Source organism: Lissotriton helveticus, chromosome 11 (genome assembly GCF_964261635.1).
Source record: "Lissotriton helveticus chromosome 11, aLisHel1.1, whole genome shotgun sequence".
Taxonomy (NCBI): domain Eukaryota; kingdom Metazoa; phylum Chordata; class Amphibia; order Caudata; family Salamandridae; genus Lissotriton; species Lissotriton helveticus.
In genome coordinates, this window is record NC_136072.1 from 258,789,846 (window position 1) to 258,812,040 (window position 22,195).

A 22,195-nucleotide genomic window follows, 5' to 3' on the forward strand; every position below is an offset into this window, starting at 1 on the left:
AGCCTTGATAAAGTCACTGAGTGACAAAACAAATATCAGCCATTGTCCAGCTTGGGAGGATGAATATGTGAATGTGAATGTAACAAAGATCACAACATTCTCTATATCTTTAATAAAGGTTTTGTTCAACACAAATCCTCACTATTTGGACCTTATGACATATTTTGGACTACTGAATGAGTGCTATGGTTTCCCTCTTTGAAATCGTTTTGATAACCTCATATCTTCCTGTAGCCCATAACCATGGTACACTTAACTCTGGAAGGATGGATTTAACTGGGAGGATAAATAGCGGCCCTGAATGTCCCCTTAGAAGTTGAGAAATGTATAAGAGGAATTAGTATTTCTAGCTCTGAATCACCCAGTAATTTCTCTTTACCTCCTCATCCGTCTTTCACATCCCAGTCCTAACTAGAGGATTTTTGCCTCATTCTGGAGACAGAATTGCCTACCCTAGTCTATGAATAAACATTTTTGAAGAATATTTTTAAGTGTCTATACCACCCTGGATATCCTTTCCTTTATGCCTTTATAGAAGGCTTCTTCTGCTTCTCCCTCTTCTGGTTTTTGCTGTCTCTTCAAGACGAGAATATTGTCTATATCCATGAAATTTGATTATATTATGGAATAGTGACATAGAGAATATTGACATGCAAGAATATCGAGGCCAGAACATCGAGGGATGAAATATCGAAAGGTAAGTCCATATGGGGAAGTAAAGATTTACTATTTCTAACTCCACATTTAGGTACTTTGAAGATATATGTTCAGTGTAGGTACACAGATGGGGAGTTGGGTATAGAAAATGTAGACTTACTTATCTGACAATATTATTTTTTATATGTTGTACTCTCTTTAGTACCATCGATAATGTGACTTTGATATTTTAGATGTGCACCGGTTCTGCATGAATTGTTTACATGTGATGGGCTCAGCATTGCTCTACTTTTTAGCAGTGTTTGTTTATTTGTGCTATTGCTTGGCATTCATAGTTCTGCTAATTATAGCTGTTTAGAGAAAAGTAATTGAAATTCTGATGCACAATATGATAATTCTCAGGTTGAAACTAGCAATATGATTCAAAGGCTTTAGTGCTTGACTTACATCAAGAGTTACCTATAGGTGGTTTGAACCTCACCTGCAATTTCCTTGCAGCTTTGTTCAGCTGATGTGTGAAATTCAGCTCCAGTATGTTTTAGCCAGGTTCAGGGGCATGGCTTCCATTGGTGCATCAGGTCCAGTGACACTGGGGCCCGGAGACCTGAGTTGCCCACTGAACTCTGATAATTGCTGTGTTTTATAATTCAAACAGCGGTCAAGGGGGGGCATTACCTTCCTTGCACTAGGGCCCATGACACACTGGTTTTGTTACTGGTCAAGTTATTGGAAAGTGTGCTAAATTGAGGCTATGGTCTGATTCGTGGTCTTTTAATTACTAGTACGGTATCTGCTGGGAAGTGACATCTGTTGTTGCAGTGTAATACGCGACAGAGTGAGTTTTTATGATATAATTCTAGACAAAGGAGCCATATGTTAATGAGACAGCATTGTGCCTTTGTTCTTACAGATACCTGTAGTACAGGGGTTCAAATTTCGCTAACAGAGCCTAAGTGGATCTTAATGCTTGCTCGTGGAGAAGCTATGATATTGTGAAGAGATGTTCACTAGGTTATTTCTCATTTTTCTGCCAGATATTTTCTTTTATTCACCTCCCCTTACTCTGGTCTTTAAGGAGCCTTCTTTTCTCTCAAATCAATGTTGACATGTCAGATTTGAATACCCAATGGTGCTCAAATTGTTAACGTTGGCTCCACTGTACTAATTCTTCTCTAGTAACATTAGGTGAGCTCTATTGTCTGTCCAATATTTCCTGCTCTTAATTCTTCTTTCATTATCTGGATCCTCCCAGCTGTCTGTGCCAGGTATGATTTTCCTTTAGACTTACAGTAAGCCAAGATTCTTCATGGATCAATACTGAAGGTACTGGCAAGGCTCACACTCTACAGAGAAAATCATTTATGGGAGATTTTTCAAAGAGGGAAAGCAATAAGCTCCATAATCCTATTGTGGCTCAACAAAAGGGTGAATAAAAACATAAAGATATATAGGGTCTGATATAAAGTTTGTCACAAAGATGCTCTGAACATGTAATACGGTGGACGGGATATCTGACATGTTTGCCATGGAGTAGAAACCCATCCACCAAACTCAAAATCACGCTCATATTCCTTTATATTTACTTTAAGTTTGCAGGCTCTTTGATTTTTCCTATCTCTGATTCTCATTTTGGGAGTGCAGCACAGGGGATAGAATTGAAGGACTTGTAAGAGTCTGTTTTGCTTCTCACTTTATTCATGCAGACAGTAACTCAGTAACTCAGGGCTTACTGTTTAAGGGTTTGGTCTTATCAAGTTGGGATAAAAAAAAAAAATCCGCTTCTACTGTTTCTAAGGTATTTTGTCTAACTGGAGTCCTGCTTTATCTCAAATATGATTCTCTGGCCATTATTTTTTGCTATTTCTATACACATCCCATACTTAATTCCAGCTGGGATTTGAAATTCAGCATGAGGTTGTACTTTCTGAAGAAGCCAGATGTGGGTAGCTGTTTATTTTAATTGATTATGTCAGAAGACAGGCTTGTTTTTTTAAAAAGGACCTTCATTTCTCACTACATTTTTAGGTCCGGTGTTAGCCAAGATCATTTGATTTAAATAAACAATATCTGAGTACTGTAGGTATTCACAGGGGCTTTCAGCCAGTTGCCTTCATCCATTTGTCTGTGTTTGTGTCATTCATAGTTTGCATCTGCCCACAACAAGATACAGCATGGGAAGGGGGTCAGTCCACTTCAGTCACTGGCTAACTTCACTTTGATTAACTGCATTTTGCTCCTTCGCAGCTAGCACATCCGCACACAAGGTAGTTCAATGTCAGTGTTTTTGTTTTTACTTTATTACTTTGGTGTTGATTTTGTATTTAAAATTTGATGTGAAAGAAGTCCGCCAGATCTTCCATGTTGTGCACAGGGCACATTCAAGTGTTATCAGTTTCTGGCTCCTGTGAATGGAGCTGTAAATTCCTTTTGGAGTGTCCTTTATTTGTCTGACTTCTGCTATTTCACAACATGCCAGATTGTGCCCATTTGAAACTGTTCTCGTTAAGCAGTCATTTTTAGGTCTCGCCTGAGCCAGTAAGCATGTGCTAATCTGCAAGGCTTTTTGTAAGGGCTTCAAACTGGGACTACAAGCTTGTGCATGTGTTTTTTGGAGGACTCCCACATTATTGGCCTTTGCGTGTGTCTTTCTAAGAAAGACCGCACGCAATTGGCCAAAGGCGGGTGCATGTCCCACCTTGCCTGGAATTTTAGCCGCCCACGGCCTATGGCTTGCTGTTACGCGTAGCCTGCCACACAGCGCCATCTGTTTTAAATTATCGCACCTGCGTCTCGCGCTCGCGTTAATTGTAAACAGATGGTGGTCGAGCAGCGTCTTTCCTACTCCGTTTGTAAATCCTCCCTTTACATGCCTGTCTGTGTCATGCCTTGGAATTTTAGACTGAACTTGTACAGTTCGCAATCATTAACAATGCCTTGGCAGTATGTCAAGTCAAAAATACTAAAATTTGCTTTTAAAAAACATATTTAACATTTACAACTGCACTGCACAAAAACAATTGAAATTGGTGACCGTAGCCTCGCAAATTCTCACGCGAGACTACGTCATCTGCAGACACTAATCTTCAGTTTACTTTCATTTTTACATGTTACACGATGGGAAAAAGGCAGCCTAGACTCAGCTACTCTCAGTAACAGGAAATTAGTTCGCATCCCTCAACTCATTTTACATGGGAGTGCGAAGAGCAGGGAGGCTGCATTGTTTATTATGCTGACTGGCAGCCCAACCTTAGAGCGCTCTCTTTGCCCGATGCTGGGTGATGAGTGGCAGCACATCGGGGCGATCTGCGCTCGCCATGTTGATCCACGGTGAGGGCCTGGGGCAAGGAGGCCCGATAGTTTATGCTAACATGAGGTAGACTTCGCTTGACAGCCGTCCATGGTGATCTCTCTACACCCGATACTGAGTGATACGCAGCCAGGGAGCCGGGAGAGCTGAGCTCGCCATGAAGCTCTGCGGGTTCCTGCTGCTGGGCCACTGTGACTGCGGCCCCAGGTAAAAAAATCTAGGCCCTTGCTATCCTCTTACTTCTCTTCTGGTAAAAAAAATGGATGTACTCTTTCCCACTCCCCCCCGCTCCTCCTTCCCTGGGATTACGTACATTATTGGTTCCTGTTTTACGGCAATAGCCCTGTGCCCCTTTCTTCCAAATCGTCATCTCCACCCTTTTGCTTTTATGTCTCCTCCTGCCCAAAGTCCCTTACCCCTCAACTATGTATTTTTTCTTTGCTACAGTCCTCTCTACTCCTGATTATAGCTCACAACCGCTCCCCCAGTTTATACCTTAGTATGTCTAACCCAACTTCTTCCCTAGTACAACCACCACACCCATTACCTTCATACCTCTCCTACTACACCAGTTCGTTGGAGAGTGAGTATGAATAGGGTTGTATGTTGTTAGATTGCGGTGTTTATATGTTGTGTTGAAAATGTCTTGCAGAGTTTGAAAGCCTGTTGTATGAAAGGAAATCAGGCTGTGAGCGCGCGCAGCCTGGGAAAATCTTAGGATCAAGGAGTAGCTTAAGTGGTTCAGGTGTACCGCACACCTAGAGTAATTGTCGACCATTGTTAAGGGAATCGTGAGGTACCATCGATTGCCCGTTGGACCAAGATCAAACAAATGTGTGAGTGCGTGAGTAACTGACGCTAGTCGTGAGTTGCTGTGTGGTTGTAACCTATCAGTTGAGGTGATTGTCCTATCGTTTCGTGGACAGACAGTTGCCAGTTTGGTGACAATTACACGACTGTGGACGTACAGTCAGACTGTGGACTTACAGTCAACAAAGTGGTTGCTTGGTCGGAAGTGATAATTTCAGTGTATGTTTGGGACATGTGTGTGAGTGAGAACGTATTGTGAAGGAGGGGAACTGCTGCGCCGCGGTGGCGAGTGACGTCAGAGGGTGCCGCGCTGGGATAGGGCAGTTGGTGTGAAGCCGCGCTGTGATTGGGGGAGTGTCATCAGGAAGTAAAAGAGTGCTGCGGGAGAAGAGACGCTGGGTTTCATCATGAAATGTTTTAAAGTTTTGCAAGATTTGTTTCGAACAGAGAAAAAGTTAGAACCCCGGGGGGGGGCGGGGGGGTAGAAGAGGCTCCACCCGAGGATACTCCAGGGGGGGGGGAGAAGAGGCTCCACCCGAGGATACTCCAGTTCATTATATGGCTACAAATGTTGGGTTGCACACTATATTATGGCTTGAGAACTGGGCAAAAATGACAGATGGAAATGAGAAGTTGACTTTCCCTAGGTACGGATTGGAAGTGTTGTATCAGTTGAAAGCGATTATGGCATCTTTGCGACCTCTGCCTAGACCGACACAGTTTGAGGCATTGAATGCATGGATCAGGTCGGCGCACGAAAGGAATAGGGTTAGGCGACAGGAAAGAGTGAAGAGATCAGTTAGGGACGTTCAAGATGCGAGGTGGGATGCTTTGGAAAAGTGATGGAGAATACAGATGATTGTGGGAGACAAGTTATACCCACTGTTAGTTAAAGCAGGAGATGCCCAGAAAAAGAGCACCGAGGACGATGACAGTGATACGGACAATAGCTTGATAGAAAGGCTGTTATCAGAGAGACCACCCCCATACTATTCAGAGACTGGGGAGGAGAAGTCGGCCCCGGTAGAGGAGGTGAGGGTAGCGCAAGTTTCCCCAGAACTGAGGTCGTGGGAAGTATCTAGACAGGAAACGGACAGAATGTGGGGAGTGGCGGTTCTCAGAGGCTGCCGGATGCTCTTTCTGTACCGGTCACCATTGGCCCCATAGTGTCAGTGTACAATCCAGAGCATACCCAAGGTGAGAGTCCATCTCGGATGGGTACAGTAGGGAGCATAAACAGCAAACGAGATAGTGTGGTATATGGGGCGGGTCAGATGACAAGGCCTACAGAGTGGAGTACCCCCTTGTCGGCGTCAGCAGATTCATCTAGAGGTCCGATGGATTTGAGGGGCCCGAGACCAAAATCTATAGGAGAGTTGAGGCTGGACTTGAGGACATGTGAGTCAGTTGAAGGGATTCAAAGTGACAGGATAAGAGAGGGATGGGATCATGGAAATACTGAAAATAGGACAGTTCCTCCCAACACCCCTGAAATCTGTAGAAGCAGGGGACAGGACAATGAGTCCAGGGAATCGAGTGGTACATCTAGTTGTGGCACCTTGAGTGCGGCAATAAAGGCATAAAGAATTGGCGTGATGCGATTGAAAGCGGAGGTGGATGAGATTATTGAAGGAAACGTGCCCTTAGAAAGGATTGAGCTTTATGAGCCAGATGAGTTGCTGTTTGTGGCGAAGGATGTGACTCGGAAAGCTAGATCGTCCCACGAGAAACTGACATAATTAGCAGACAAATATGATGTGGCCTGTCTATGACAAAAATGTTGCAGGGTAATCACAGACTGCAGTATACTGACCAGGATTTAGAAGAGAAAAGAGTGATCGGATTAAAGACCCACATTCGGTAACTGATTATAGGAATACGAGCGTGGAGTAGGCCTGACAAATGGGAAGAAAGGTGGTCGAAGAAAAAGTGTTAGGAGTACTATTGAGATACCCCCTGCGGGAGGAGGGATGGCGGGAATTGAGGCATACCCCCTGCGGGAGGTGGCTCATGGGGGATATGCGCATGTGCCCTGGAGTAGGGGAGATTTGGCTGCCTTTACAAATGATTTCCCAAAGTTGCGAGAGAACCCAGTTGAATGGTACAAGCAGGTAGAGAGCTTTGTTAATAACTCGAAGGTGTTGTGGGTTGACTTGAACACCTTGTTTGACATTATCATTCCGGGAGATTTGTGGATAGCATGTAAGGTCGTTGTTGAATGGCCCATTGTGGAGCCAGAGCGAGATGCTGCCACAAATGGTCCTTCACCTCTTGTAATGAAAAAATACGAGCAAGTGATTACGTGGTTGAAATCTAAGGTACCACCACAGGACGTAGATTGGGTGAAAATTGACCGGACGACTCAGGAGCCTAAGGAAACCGTGCATGAGTACTATGAGCGATTGTTACAGGTCTTTAAGCAGTACAGTGGGCTAGATGTGATGAATCCTAGGGACATTGGACAGTTTGTGTCAAAATTTGTTCTAGGGTTGAGACCTGATATTTGTCTTATGATCCAGCAACATTTAATTTGTTGGCAGAACAAGCCGCTGGATGAGATTTTGAGATATGCTAGATATTGTATCGATGAAATAGACTCGAAGAACAAACAGCTCAAGGACAAGCTGATGATGGTCCAGATGCAGTCGGCAGACAAGGCAGGTACCTTAGGGAGGAAACAAAATAGACAGAAAAAGGGAAATGGGGATGACTCTAAGCCAAGGGTAGATATAGCGACATTGAAAAAGACTACAGAATGCCATCAGTGTCATCTGATTGGACACTGGAGACGGGAGTGTCCCTATAACCCTGCAAATCAGGAGCAGCAGGAGGAGGAACTGGAGGAGGAACTGGTGCAGGAACAAGTGCCTCAGGTGAAGACGACAGTAGTAGCAAAGACCAAGTCGATCAAAGGGGGGGCTCCGGCTCCCCGAGTACAGGTTCCCCAGCCACCAAAGATATCGGCAGGGACTAGGACAGTTCGGCAGATGCCCTTCCTCGAAGAAGGCGATGATTGTTACTTGGACCCGTTAGCCTGACGGTGCCTGAGAGGGGAGGAGGACTGCACTCTTGGGGCGGTCCTGGAGGTAGACCAGAGGGGACCATTCGAAGAGGCTGATGTTGATGGCCACTCTACCACCTTTTTGGTTGATACTGGTGCTACCCGTTCTACTGTGAGATCCGCAGTAGTCCCAAACCTACCCCTCTCGGGACAGACAATCCAAGTTGTAGGTGTTGCCAATAGGAAAATGACGAATCCTTTAACAGAACCGATTCCTGTGAGAATAGGGACTTTCAGAGATAGACATCAGTTTGTGGTGTGTGATTCAAGTCCTGTTTCGTTGTTAGGGAGAGACCTCTTATGCAAGCTCAATTGCACCATTTATTGCACCCCCAAAGGAGTGGAATTACAGACTAATAATGACAATGCTACCTTTAAGGTCGCCAATCAGCATGCGTGCATAGAATTGTACCCTGCCCTCACAGTGGAGGAACTTCCTTATGATCTGCGAGACTCAGTTTCCCAGGTGGTATGGGACTTCACTGGAGAAGATATTGGGTTGATTAAGGTTGTTGAGCCAGTCAAGATTCAGGTCAAGGAGAATGTCGATTTCCCCCAAACACCCCAGTATAATCTAACCCCAGAAACGATTGCAGGGATAAAGCCTGTGATTGAGTCTAGGATCAAACAGGGAATACTGAAGGAGATACTGGGGAGTCCATGTAACTCGCCAATAATGGGATTGCAGAAGCCAAGTGGGAAGTTCAGTATTGTACAGGATCTTCGCCGGGTGAACAACATAGTTGCTCCATGTTGTCCAGTGGTACCGATTCCGTCTGTGATCTTATTTCAGATCCTGTGCCAAGCTGAGTGGTTCACGGTGATAGACCTTTGTCAGGCTTTCTTTTCAATACCCTTGCATGTGGAGAGCCTATTTTTGTTTGCTTTCCGGCTGGAAAACAGGATCTTAACGTGGTGTGATATCCCTCAAGGGTACACAGTGAGTCCATCGATATTTAATCAGATTTTGAAAAAGAATTTTGAAAGTCTAGTACTGCCGCAGAGCTCCGTTTTCGTCCAGTACATAGATGACCTTGTTGCGTCAGAGACTGAAGATGCATGCAGAATTGATACCATTGCTCTAGTGAACCATTTGGCAGAGAACGGACACAAGGTCTCGCCAAATAAGTTACAATATTGTTTGAACGAGGTGCAGTATTTTGGACACAGAATAGAGAAGGGTAAAAGGAAGGTGTCACCAGATCGAGGCAATATTAAAAATGACGGTGCCTTCCACTCAGAGAGAGGTCAGGATGTTCTTAGGGATGGTTGGTTACTGTAACCAGTGGATTGCCAACTTCTCACTGAAGGCGAAGCCTTTGCAGAGACTGACGCACAAGGATGTGAGTGATCTGGTGCCATGGGACGACGACTGTATAAAGGCATTGCTTGAGTTGCGAGAGGACCTTTGTCGTGCTCCGGCCCTGGGAATGCCCGACTACAATAAGTCTTTTTCATTGTTCTGCTGTGAACGAGAGGGTTGTGCATTAGCAGTCTTAGTTCAGGAACACGGAGGTGTCCGTAGACCAGTTGCCTATTTCTCAGCTACTTTAGATCCAGTAGCTTCAGCGTTGCCCGGATGTCTTAAATCCGTTGCTGCAACAGGTGTCAGCATTGAAAGGTGTGAAAGCAGTGTTATGGGACATCCATTGACTGTTTTTGTACCACATTCAGTTGAACTGTTGATGACCAGGACAAAAACACAGCACTTGACGAATAACAGGCTCACACGCTACGAGCAGGTTATACTTGCTGGGGAGAATGTGACCCTTAAGGGGTGCTCTGTTCTGAATCCTGCTATCTTGATGCTGTTGTCAAATACGCTTGATGAAGATTGTGAGGACCATGATTGTCTTGATGTGACTGAACTTTGCACCAAACCGAGACCTGGCATTGTTGATGAGCCATTTGCTTGACCCTGACCCTGATGAGATGGTGGTGGTCAGTTGAGAGCAGCATTTCCTGTATGTACCATTCCAGGAGTTGTTGAAGCTGCATGCCTGGAAGGAGTATACTCCGCTCAGGTGGCTGAGCTTATATCTTTGACGTGTGCCTGCTTGGCCGCAAAGGGAATTCGGATTACCATTTATACAGACAGCCAATACGGGTTTGGTGTAGTTCATGACTATGGACAACTATGGTCTCAAAGACGGTACATGACTTCATCAGGAACACCAATCCGGAATGGAGAATTTGTTAGGCTGCTTCTAGAAGCTTTACAGGAACCTTTGGAAATTGCTGTTGTAAAGTGCACTGTTCATGGTAAAGGAACAGATTTTGTATCACTTGGAAAATGCTATGCGGACGAAGTTGCACGATTTTGCGCTGAGCAAGGTTATTCATTCACTGAACAGGAGATAGAAGGATGCGAGGAAAGAACTGAGTTAGACATGATGCTTGCCATGGCCGATACTTGGGATGAGCTCAGAGATATGCAAGAACAAGTGTCTGAACATGAGAAAAATGTATCGATCAATTCAGGCTGTGTGAAAGGAGATGAGGACATTTGGGTTTCGTCTGATGGAAGAGCGGTGTTGCTAGATGAGCTGTTTAGTCCGATGGCGAGACAAATTCATGATGCGGTTCATTTGGGAAGAGATGCGATGATGCGAGTGTTCAGACAAACATGGTACAATCCAAAGTTTCGTGCAGTGGCCAAAGCTGTATGTCAAAGGTGTGTTACGTGTCAACAAATAAATGTTGGGAAGAGAACGGCAGTCACCATGAGTCACATTGGGAGGTCAGGGGGACCGTTCCACAGGATGCAATTGGATTTTATCTAACCCTGGGCGGGGAACTACGCTCCGCTCGCGGAGTTTGCCAATTTTCGGCAACTTCGCGCTCCGCAGTGAGCGCAAAGTTGTCGACTACTTCACAATCTAAAGCATAGCGTAGTAGTTTATCTTCCTCGCGCGCTCAAAAGCATTCTCGCGTGCGCGATAATGACTTACCGTGGTTCTGCGTTCGCTTTCTCGCTTTTCCATCCCGGTCGTGTTAGCCGTGATGTTTGGAATCCGGCCGCACAATCCCATGCGACTGTGCGAACGCAATCACATCATTCGGACACGCCATTGCGTCATTCGGACGCGCAATCACGTCATTAGGACACGTGATCTTCCTTGCAGCGCCATGTTGGTAACATCGCGTTTCCGAACACGCAGAAACTGCAATCTGGCACAGAATATCTCTCAAGCATGTTAAAACCTTCTAAAAAATTATCATTTTGCTCAGGAAAACCCCTCAGATTGTGATTTGGCTGTATTTTTTTTGGGCAAGGAGTCCTCTTTTTGTTTCTACTCTTTTTTTTCAAGAGATAGGAAGTGCCCCTGAGTCTCCAACTTCCTGTTCCTGTTCACCAGGTTCCTCCCAGTGCTTTGTCCATGTGGTGTTCACTTTCATTTGGATTTGGAGCTGGAAGGATCACTCTTTGTGTATGTCTGCTGCATCATAGCATTTGATTGGATTTATTGAGGACTTTTGGATTTGAACTTTTCTTTTACAAGTAAGTTTGAGAATTCAGAATTGGTGTACTGTAAATGTTTGTTTGGTTTGGTTTTTTTTTAACTACAGTTTTCTGGGCTTCTCCATCTTTCTTAAAAATTATCATTGAGGGATGCCTGTACTTTCATGAGGGGCCAAGTTGTATTTCTTTGAAATTTCATCCAGTAGGCCTAGAGGTACCCATGGGTCCAACCATGTTTCTGTGGTGTCTGTAAAACATCATGGATGGCATTGGATTCAATTGCAAACTCTGTTGAAGTGGATTTTCAGTTTTTTGTGTGTAATTACATTTTGGCTTTTTTCAGCCAATAGGTAACCCTAGTAGTTCATGTAGTTAGTGTAGGCCTGCTTGAGTTCATTTTCTTTCTGTGGGTGGCTTGGCCATGTGGTGGCGGCCATTTTGTGTTTTCAGCCACTGTGCTTTTGCCATAGACCTCCAAGCTTGTGGTCTACTCTGCCAGTAGGCCCAAGGGTACTACTAGAGTCATCATGGGTGCATGAAAGTTGATCAACTGTTATTGTGGTGTTTAAGTTGTAAGTGTAACCTCATGTACGTCATAGATGGCTTTGGATTGATTAGCAAAATGTGTTTTTGGTGCTGAATTGCAGGTTTTGGGTGTGTGTTGAATAATATGGCTTTTTCTGCGCACTAGGTAACCCTAGAATTCGGCTCGCGTAGTTTTGGTAACTTTGCACAGTGCTACAACACGACCTTACAGTTTTTGTCTTCTCCGCGAGCTCGATAACGACATTTTGTACAATTTGCGCTGCCGAACACGCCGAATTTGCAATCTCGCGAGCAATACGTCTCAAGTTGCATAAAACCTTCTCGAAAATGTTGATGCTGTTCATTTTGCTAAAGAAACTCCTCAGGTTGTCATTTGGTTGTAGTTTTTGGAGCATGGACCACTTACTGTTTCTGTCCTCCATGTACTTTGTTGTTTGAGGGTGGGCTGACCATGTGGGTGGCGGGCGGCCATTTTATGAAGCCAAGCATTGTCCTTTTGCCATAGGCATGTATTGTCTGTCTTTTCTTTCTTTTCATGTTGTTGGGGGTGGCCAGGCCATGTGGGGGCGGCCTTTTTGTGTGACCTTCCATCGTGCTTTTGCCGCAGGCCTCCAAACTTGTGGTCTATTCTGCCAGTAGGCCTAGAGTCCCAGATGTAGTCAGCGGGGGTGCTTGATGTAGCGGTTTCCATTTTGTCTGTTGAATTTAACATCATTTAGGGCATGGATGGCAATCGATTGAATTTCCAAATGTGGTGTTTGGGGTGTAGTTAACTTTTTGGGGGTGTGTAAAAAACTGTAAATGCCTTTGTTGTAAGTGTTGTTGTTGTGTAACTTTCAAACCTTTTAGCCTTGGGGATTTTCTTTTTTTTCATTAAGCTGTGATGTGCAACAGCATCCTCCTTTTTCTGGCCATATAGGGATATAGGCCTGCTTGAGTTTATTTAAATTGTATGTAGTTTCTTGTTTGTGGGCTGACCATGGGGGTGATACCCATTCCCATTTGGTGAAGCCATGCATTTTGCTTTTCCCATAGGCCTGCTTTGTCTGTTTTTTATTCTTTCTTATTTTTTTTTATTCCTTTTCTTATTTTTTTTGTAACCGCCTGTCCATGTGGTGGCGGCCATTTTGTGGTACTAGTAGCCACTGTGTTTTTGCCATAGGCCTCCAACCTTGTGGCCTACTCTGCCAGTAGACCCAAGAGTACTACTAGAGTCATCATCATGGGTGCATGAAAGTTGATCAACTGTTATTGTGGTGTTTAAGTTGTAAGTAGAACATCATGTACGTCATGGATGGCTTTGGATTGATAAGCAAAATGTGTTTTGGTGTTGAATTGCAGGTTTTGGGTGTGTGTTGAATAGTATGGCTTTTTCTGCGTACTAGGTAACCCTAGAATTCAGCTTGCGTAGTTTTGGTAACTTTGCACAGTGTGACAACGCAACCTTACAGTTTTTGTCTTCTTCGCGCACTCAATTTGCATGCTCGGGCACACGATAACGACGTTTTGTACAATTCGCGCTGCTGAACACGCCGAATTTGCAATCTCGCGAGCAATATGTCTAGAGTTGCATAAAACCTTCTCTAAAATGTTGATGCTGTTTAAATGCTAAAGAAACTCCTCAGGTTGTCATTTGGTTGTAGTTTTTGGAGCATGGACCACTTACTGTTTCTGTCCTTTATGTACTTTGTTGTTTGAGGGTGGGCTGACCATGTGGGTGGCGGGGCGGCCATTTTGTGAAGCCAAGCATTGTCCTTTTGCCATAAGCATGTATTGTCTGTCTGCTCACATTGTTGGTGGTGGCCAGGCCATGTGGGGGCGGCCATTTTGTGTGACCTTCCATCGTGCTTTTGCTGCAGGCCTATAAACTTGTGGTCTATTCTGCCAGTAGGCCTAGAGTCCCAGAGGTAGTCAGCGGGGGTGCTTGATGTAGCGGTTTCCATTTTGTCTGTTGAATTTAACATCATTTAGGGCATGGATGGCAATGGATTGAATTTCCAAATGTGGTGTTTGGGGTGTAGTTAACTTTGGGGTGTGTGTAAAAAGCTGTAAATGCCTTTGTTGTATGTGTTGTTGTTGTGTAACTTTCAAACCTTTTAGCCATGGGATTTTCTTTTTTGCACTAAGCTGTGATGTGTAACAGGCATCCTCCTTTTTCTGGCCATGTAGGGATATATAGGCCTGCTTGAGTTTGTTTTCTGGCCTTTATCCATGTGCCTGTGATGAGTGCCCATGTGGCTGGGAGCTGTGGTGGTGGTAGTAGTAGTGTGCTGTTTTGTTTTTGCCACATTGGCCTGTGTCTTGCCATTGTTCCTGTTGGCTTACTGTTCACATCCCCATTGCTATCTGCTGCAGGTCACTGATGCTGCATCCATCCGAAATGATGCACAAATTAAGGATAAACAAGTTCCACTTCCACTACATTTGTATTTTAGTTCTTTGCTATTCTTACCCTTACTGAGTGTACTAATACTACTAGTAGTAATTCAAATTAAAGCAAAAAAAATTCCACATTCGACTGATGTTATTCTGCGTTCTTTGCTTGTAGGTGCACAAAAGACTGAGGAGGAGGTGTCTGTCATCATTCATCGCCTGTTCTACTGCCAGACGTCCGTCCTTCTGTTCTACGTCACGTGTGGTGTGACTCACCTGACCAGACATCTCAGCAACTTGTGCAACTGAGTGCTGCTGCTGACATCTGATGAAGATGGTTCTCCAAGACTAAGAAAGTTGCTGAGAAGAAGAAGGAAGAACAGAAGAAGGAAGTGACACTTAAGTCTGGTGTTGACCCGAAAACCTTTTTTGGGAAAAAAAAGTACGCCTGCAGCAGCGGTGTCCGGGGTGCAAGCTGGGGCCAGCACCTCCGCATCAGTGGGCCCAAGCCACCAACCTAGGCCGAAGCAGATGAGTGGGGAAGAGTGTTGGGGTTCGGGATCGGGAGAGGCAGAAGGTAGCGAGTCTGACACCTGAAGTAGTGCTTTCAAAGAAGGTTTTATTTTAAGGTAAGCTTTTCATCTCCGGCTGGAGAGTCTTAACCGGGCAAACTCGTCCGGTTCCGTCTTGACACCTCTGGGGAATATAGGTCGTTCCAGGGTGCTTCTGTCACGCCAGGTATAGGAGCCCGCCAGACCGGTGTTTCTGTGGAGGTCGTCGGGGTCAGTGGCTCTCTCCCAGGTCAGGGACGAAACAGGAAACAAAAAAAACAAAGGAGGAGTAATTACTCGGACGTTCTTCTAAAGGTTCTTTGGGACCAGGGAAGTGAGGGACACCAAGTGCTGCAGTGCTTTCTCCACACGGCCGTTCCTTTGCTGTAAGTGCTCGTGAGGGAAGGGGATGTGGAATCTGTACACTATTTACACTTGTCAACTATACGTTCGACTGGCCGCTACGTGTAACCCAGCCCGCCACTCTGCCCGTACCTTTGTAAGCCACGCTCATCCCGCGGGAACGTGGCGGGGCGAGTCGCCTGTCCGTTGGCCTCCTGGCTTGCAGTCCACAGCTGGGCTCATCAGGATCTCTTCCCAGTCGTCCTCCATTTCCGCTCTCCAGTCGCTCTCGCTTCCTCCTCCTCGGGAACCGCCGTTCGTCGACTTCCGGGTCGTGCCTCCTTTTGCTTCCGCTCCGAACCAGTGGGGCGGAGTCTCGTCGTCTTCGCCGGTTGAATTAAAGGGTCCGTGTGCCTCTGGGTCTCTGTCCTCCCATCGGGTGTTACTGTCCGTCCTAGACCACTCCTCCGGCCAGGAGGAGGCAGGCTGTGAGTCGGAAACAGAAAGGGGTGAAAAGGGAGGAACAACCGACCACCAGTCTACGTCAGCATCTATGTCATCACTGTGGCATCCCGCCCTGTGACAAAGAGATAGCCAGCCTAATGGTAGAAAGCAGTGATACTGAGCCTGACCTAAACTTATCGCTATCTAAAAGTAGTACACAATCAATGCAAGAGGGAACACAGCAGAAAAGTGGTGAACAACAACCACCGCCCGCAATAGTAGATGTTCCAAAACAGCATCCACAACCACCACCCGCAATAGATGTTCAACCAGAACCATCGCCCGCAATAATAGTTGTTCAACAACCACAGCCCGCAATAGTAGATGCTCAACGAAAAGAACAACCACAACCACCGCCTGCAATAGTAGTTGTTCAACAACCACCACCCACAATAGTAGTTGTTGTTCTTCCCGAAGTCGGGGCAGTCCAGGAAATTGAGCCTGATGCAGAGCAAGAAGAAGAGGAAGCCACTCATGCAGGAGATCTATTGTTTTCCAAATCCCCACCAAGGAAAAGGAGCATCCCTTCTGATGATCTTGATCTCAATTGGGAGCCACAACAATCTGAGCATGAGAGGGAGAGACATCCCAATAAGACCAGGCTAGGGAAAAGGAAGGTTCCAGCAAGCCTTACACTTATGGAGTGCGATGTTGAACAGCCGGATAATGATGGTGATGACGAGTCAGACCCAGTCATCACAAGCATTACTCCTGGCCCTGAGGACATGGAGACCAAAATTTTTACCCTATCGAGAATGGCTGCGACTAGTAGGGATGTAGCATGCATACCTCCAACACAGGCCACACCAAAACTACCTCCAGCTTCCATTTTTATATTTGCACAGGGGGGGCAGCGTCCTACATCCAGCACAAGTTCCACCTCAGCAGAAGTAGGTAGTGGTACTACTGCGCAGCCACATGATGAAATTCAACACACAACCTCCAGTTCATCCGGCATTGGAAGTGGCACCTCTAGCAGGAGACAAAAGTTAAGCTCCCCAGTATGGGACTTCTTTACAGTTAGCGCAAATGGGGACAACATTGCTATATGCTCCATTTGTCATTCCTCTGTTAGTCGTGGTAAGCTTGGTACAAACTATGGTACCGGAGGCCAAATGACCCATTTGAAAAAACACCACGCAATCAAGTGGGAGGATCACCTATGTAGCATAAAAGCAGGATCCATTAATGTTGGTGGGGAAGTAGTAGAAGGTCCACTCACGGTCGAACAGGAAGAAGAGGGAGACATTCTATCTGGTAGTGGTACACAAAGTACTCCTGTCCCCAGCACTGCAGTGGTAGAGCCCACATCCTCCGCATCAGCAACATCTAAGTGGCACCAGAGTAAGAGTAACCCGGAGACACCAAGGAGTACGGGTGCGAAGTCTGCGACGCAAAGTACTGCATCGAGCATAACTGAAAGAAATACCAAGCAGTGTACCATTCTTAGCATTTTAGGCAGGAGGGAAAGTACCAGCGCAAGTACCCAATTGCACGTTTGTACAATGCTAAGCTTGCTAAAATGTTAGCACTGGACCTTCTCCCTTTTTCTTTTGTTGAAGGGGTGGGTTTCCTGAAATTTGTGACAACCATCTGCCCAAAATGGAACGTTCCCAGCCGCTACTATTTTGCCAGAGTTGCTGTTCCAGCACTACACCATGACGTGCTGGAATTGCTTGGAAAAGCCTTACAGCAGAGTGCTGTTCATAGTATCCACCTGACAACACATGTGAACCAGTTGCCAAGCCACTGATTACATGTGCATCACTGCACACTGGATCTCTTTTTCAGGTGTTAGAGACAAGGTATCTGCAGGCATTGACACTGTTGAGATTTTTAATGATACTCGCAGACATGCAACTGTAGCCATGTTTGCTATGGAGAAATCTCATACTGCTGCAAACATTTTGGCTGAGTTTAACAGCAAGGTCTTGAATGGCTGCGACCAAGAGGCCTTAACATTGGTTTTGTTGCCACTGACAATGGCAGTAATGTAGTTAAGGCCATGCAAGATGGTCGCTATTTCAGGGTCCCGTTTTTGGCACCCTGCATTAACATTGTTGTTCAAGACTTTCTGAAAAATTAAAGCAAAGTCAGCAACTTACTGACCATTTGCAGAAGAATCTGCACGCATTTCAACCGTTCTTTTAAAGCCCGGAAGCAGCTACGGGTCATTCAACCTGAGTATAAAATGCCAGTCAAAGCACTCATCCAGGAGGTCCCAACACGGTGGAACTCTACTTATTACATGCTTGATCGGCTGTTTGAGCAGTACATACCACTTAATGCTTATGGCATGACAAGAAGATCAGGGGATCCTACTGTTATTAAAGCCATGACCGTTGAGATGTGGCAATGGGACCTCATTAAATGCCTGACAGAGATGCTACTTCCTTTTGAGGTCTTCACACGTGCAGTCAGCAGGGAGAACTGTACTATGGGCCAAGCTATCCCATTGTTGTACATGCTAGAGCAAGAGCAGAAGGAGGTGTCTGAAACATACGAAGGTGTTGAAGGAAAACTTGAAGCATGTTATTTGGCAAAGGCCTTAGCCGGCCGCTTATCTGAGAATAGAAGGATTCAAAATAAGATTGTATCACATCAACATTACATTACTGCCACAATTTTGGATCCACTGTACAAATTATTTGTGAACAGTAATGCAGTAATTCCTTTTTCAGAAGGGAATGTTGCCAAGTACAAAACTGTAATAGCTGAGGAAGCCACTGGTTTAGAAAATGAACGGCTCTAAATCAGAGGCCTGCCAGTGCCAGACCAGCACAGTGCAAGTACTACAGAGCATCCTACAGAGTCAAGTTCTTCTTCACAGCATGAGAGCAGTGCGTTTGCTTCCTAGCAGTCACCAACACTACCAACAACAACAACAGCACCAACAGGATCTGATTCATCAGACACAACCAAAAAAATAGCTGCTTGGTTTCTACAGAAAGGGATGGGTAAGTCCCTTGCTGTCGCAAAGCCAAAAGAGGCCAAGCAAATCAGAGCACCACTGAACATTGAGCGGATGGTCCAGGCCTATCTGGATGACACAACAGAGGTGTTCATGGAGCAAAGCCCATTGGTGTATTGGTATAGGAAAAAAAGCCAATGGCCAGTGCTCAGCAGGCTGGCGATAAAGTATCTGGCTTGCCCTGTTGCAAGTGTCTCTTCTGAGCGTGTTTACAGTGCTGCTGGTGCCATTGTAACTGTGAAAAGGACCAGTCTCTTTCCCAAAAGCGTGGAGAGGTTAACCATGATCAAAATGAATCAGCACTTCATACCACCAGGCTACAAAATACGTGAATCACAGCAGGAAGAGGAGAGTGAGTCGGAAGACATAACTAGTGGGTTACATTACCTACTTCTGTCAGAAGAACCACCAGTGTTTGAGGACGAGCTCCTCTTCCCTGACAACTAGGCTTTTTAATTGTTACTTTCTCCCTTCCTTTATTTGTATGTATATCTGTCTTTCTGGTTCAAACTTCAAATCCATCACCGCCGTCTCTTATTTGTATTTACCTATTGGAGTTGCACATCTGTGCATTTAACTGTGCACTCCACTCCTCAGAGTCCTGCTCCATCTTCCTGACTCACCCTAAATACATTTCCATCTTGCCATACATTGGATGGAGATGGAGAATAGTACAATAATGTAGCCTCTAACAGTCCCTCCATAACAAGTGAAAAGTACGTGACTATTACCATCTTCTGTTTTGTTTCAAATCCGAAACTCATCACTGTCTTAAGGCTACCACCTCTGTCTGCAGGCATACACAACTCTTCACTGTCAGAACTTGAGCAGGGCTCCAAAATTAAAGTAAACTCGTCATCACTTTCAGAAGGCTCTGCAGCATCTGTGATCTGACAGCCACAGAGAAGAGCAAGACAGATATATGAAATGAATGATGCCATGCATTGCATTGGATGCTTGCTGACTGTGAGCAAATGTGCATGAAGTAGAACTATACTAGTAGTTTAATATAATAACAAAGTACTTGTGACTCAAGTGATAGTCAATGTTTCCATGTTGTTTAATAATATCCAATTGTACTCCTACTACTGCAGGTGCAGTCTGGACTTAATCGTAGTCACTCACTACAGACTGAGTTGCTGTTGGTCTGTTGGACAACACGTACACGTGCCACACCGGATGATGATGACCACCATACCATCTTTGCACGCTGTTAGTCAGTTTGATCTGAGATGATTGATGGAATACGTTCAGGAAGTGGAATACAAGGTAAACACAACCAAGCAACAGGAACCACAGCCGACCTAGGCTACATGTGTGTGCAGTGGTGGAATAGAATAGTGGTATGATTGACTGACAATGGCGCATTGATTTAATCAATTGATTTGGAAAATTCTAGGTTGCTGTATATGCCTTTTGTCTGTAACTGTGAAAAATGTAGGTAAATGGAGTTTGGGTCACAGACTCATGGCCCGGTGTTGTGGCGTGGTCCTGTAACTGTTGTGTGCTGGCTCCTATCTTGTTGTTCTTCTCGATGAATGCTGTGCAACTAGTAGAGTAGAGTTACACAATGTATCCAAGCCGCCTCAGTCTGAAAGTCTTCTCGCTCACGAGTCTTGCTTTTTTGCACTACACCGTAAGTGATTTTTATGTTTTCATTCAGTTATTTTGTAATACCCCATTTCTTTTTCCATCAACACTTACAGGCCGGCCTTTTACCCAGTGCTATTATACTTGGAGCAACAACTCACACTTAACTTACCAATCCTCCTCATCATCCAGCCAGAGGCACCCAAGAATGATATTCAGTCACAGTGTCCATGGAAGGGAGGACAAAGATGAATGACGATATACAACTACACATTTGGACCTGGATAATACATTAACTTTAGTATCATTTTCGTATTTTTTTTATTCCTTTTTCTTCTTCATTTATTTTACGCTTGTGTTTGGTAATTGATTGTTAACTAAAACTATTTCTTAATTTTCTTTGCTAGCTTTCAGCCCGCTACAGCAGTATTACGGTTTCTCTGAGGGTACACAGCCTAGGCAAAAGTCATATTCATATCATATATAAGAAATACTTCCTTGTACTGTCGAATTGTGTAGTAGTAGTTAAGTACCACTCATTATATATTATTAACCATCAAGTTATAACTTATCTTCATCATGCATGCATTTCCTTTTTTTACCTTAACTTTAGATTTATTGGGTAGTAGTGGATCTTCAATCATCATCTTCATTGTTTTGCTTTTGTTGTCTCCATGCGTACTGTTTTTCTTTGTCAAACCCTTCCCAAACCCCCGTTCCCATCCATTTATCAAACCCTAACCCTCTTCCTCCGGGCTATGTGGTTTTATATTGAGGTGTGATGTAACTACATTAAATCTACAACAACAATTGATCACACGCTTGCTGGGGCAGATGTGGTGAAAGCAACACTAATGAAATGTCAACGAGGCAGGGCGAGGATCTTCTTCTGCTTGCCCACCAAAGCTTAGTGTATGCACTAGTGTACAAGGCAATTAATTTTCCAAAGGGACCCAACGAATAAATCTAAATAATTGGTGGCATTGTTTGAATTTAATTTTACAGCATTTAAGTTTACGAATTAGGATTGTGTTTTAGTGACTCCTTCAACACAACTACAGTTATCTTCTTTTACTTGGCAGTCCCCGACACCATTGATTTCTTTTAGTTTAGCAGTAGCAATATTGTTTTTATTTTTTTGTCAGTGTTATTATGTACTGTACTTTTCTACTTCTCCCACATTCTCTCTCAGGCAAATGACTGTCTCTTTGTTTTTGTTTGCCAATGATAGTGCCAGTGTCTAGTCTACTACTACAATTCACACAACCACGGCATATTCTCCATTGTCTTGGGAAACCATGCAGCCCTTGCGGTGCCGAACTTAATCATCATCAATCACAGGTAAGAAGATAAGTTTGCTGGGAGGTACAATGGAGAAGAGACTGGTAGTACTAATAGGACAAATATAACTCAGTGAGGGGTACCACATCTATCTGTTTGCATGTTACAAATGTGGCCAATTAATACATTATTTAAATCAAACACTTGCCGCTGCCCTGCATCTAGAAGTAAACCTTGTGACGTACATTAATTCGTGAAATGGTAACCTCACCCCAAAACAACATCCTATGTGTACGTTGAAAATAAATACCATTTATTCATGTACATAAAAAAAATATCCTCCTATCCCACACCTCACCCACCCCTCTCCTCACCCTAACCCCAACCAATGTCCAAGTCCAAAGAATGTCCCACCAAAAAAACCCCAACACCCAACTCCCACCCACCAACAAAAGTATTAAAAAAGGGGCAAATGAACAGGGTCCATTATAATCGGCGGGCTTTGAGGTGTTTGTCCACTATTATTTTGACGCGCTCCTCTAATTGGTCCTCCAGCTTTGGCACCCGGAAGAGAAGTTGTCACCGAAATGCACGGCACCTACATTTGCATCCATGATGTGGGGGGGCGGCAGATGTTGCGAAATGCCGGCGGTGAGCGGCTGCCTGACCACGGCGCGGTACTCCTGCAGGTTGGGCCTGGCTGGGCCCTGGAGCATTGGAAGAGGCAGCAGCTACTGCC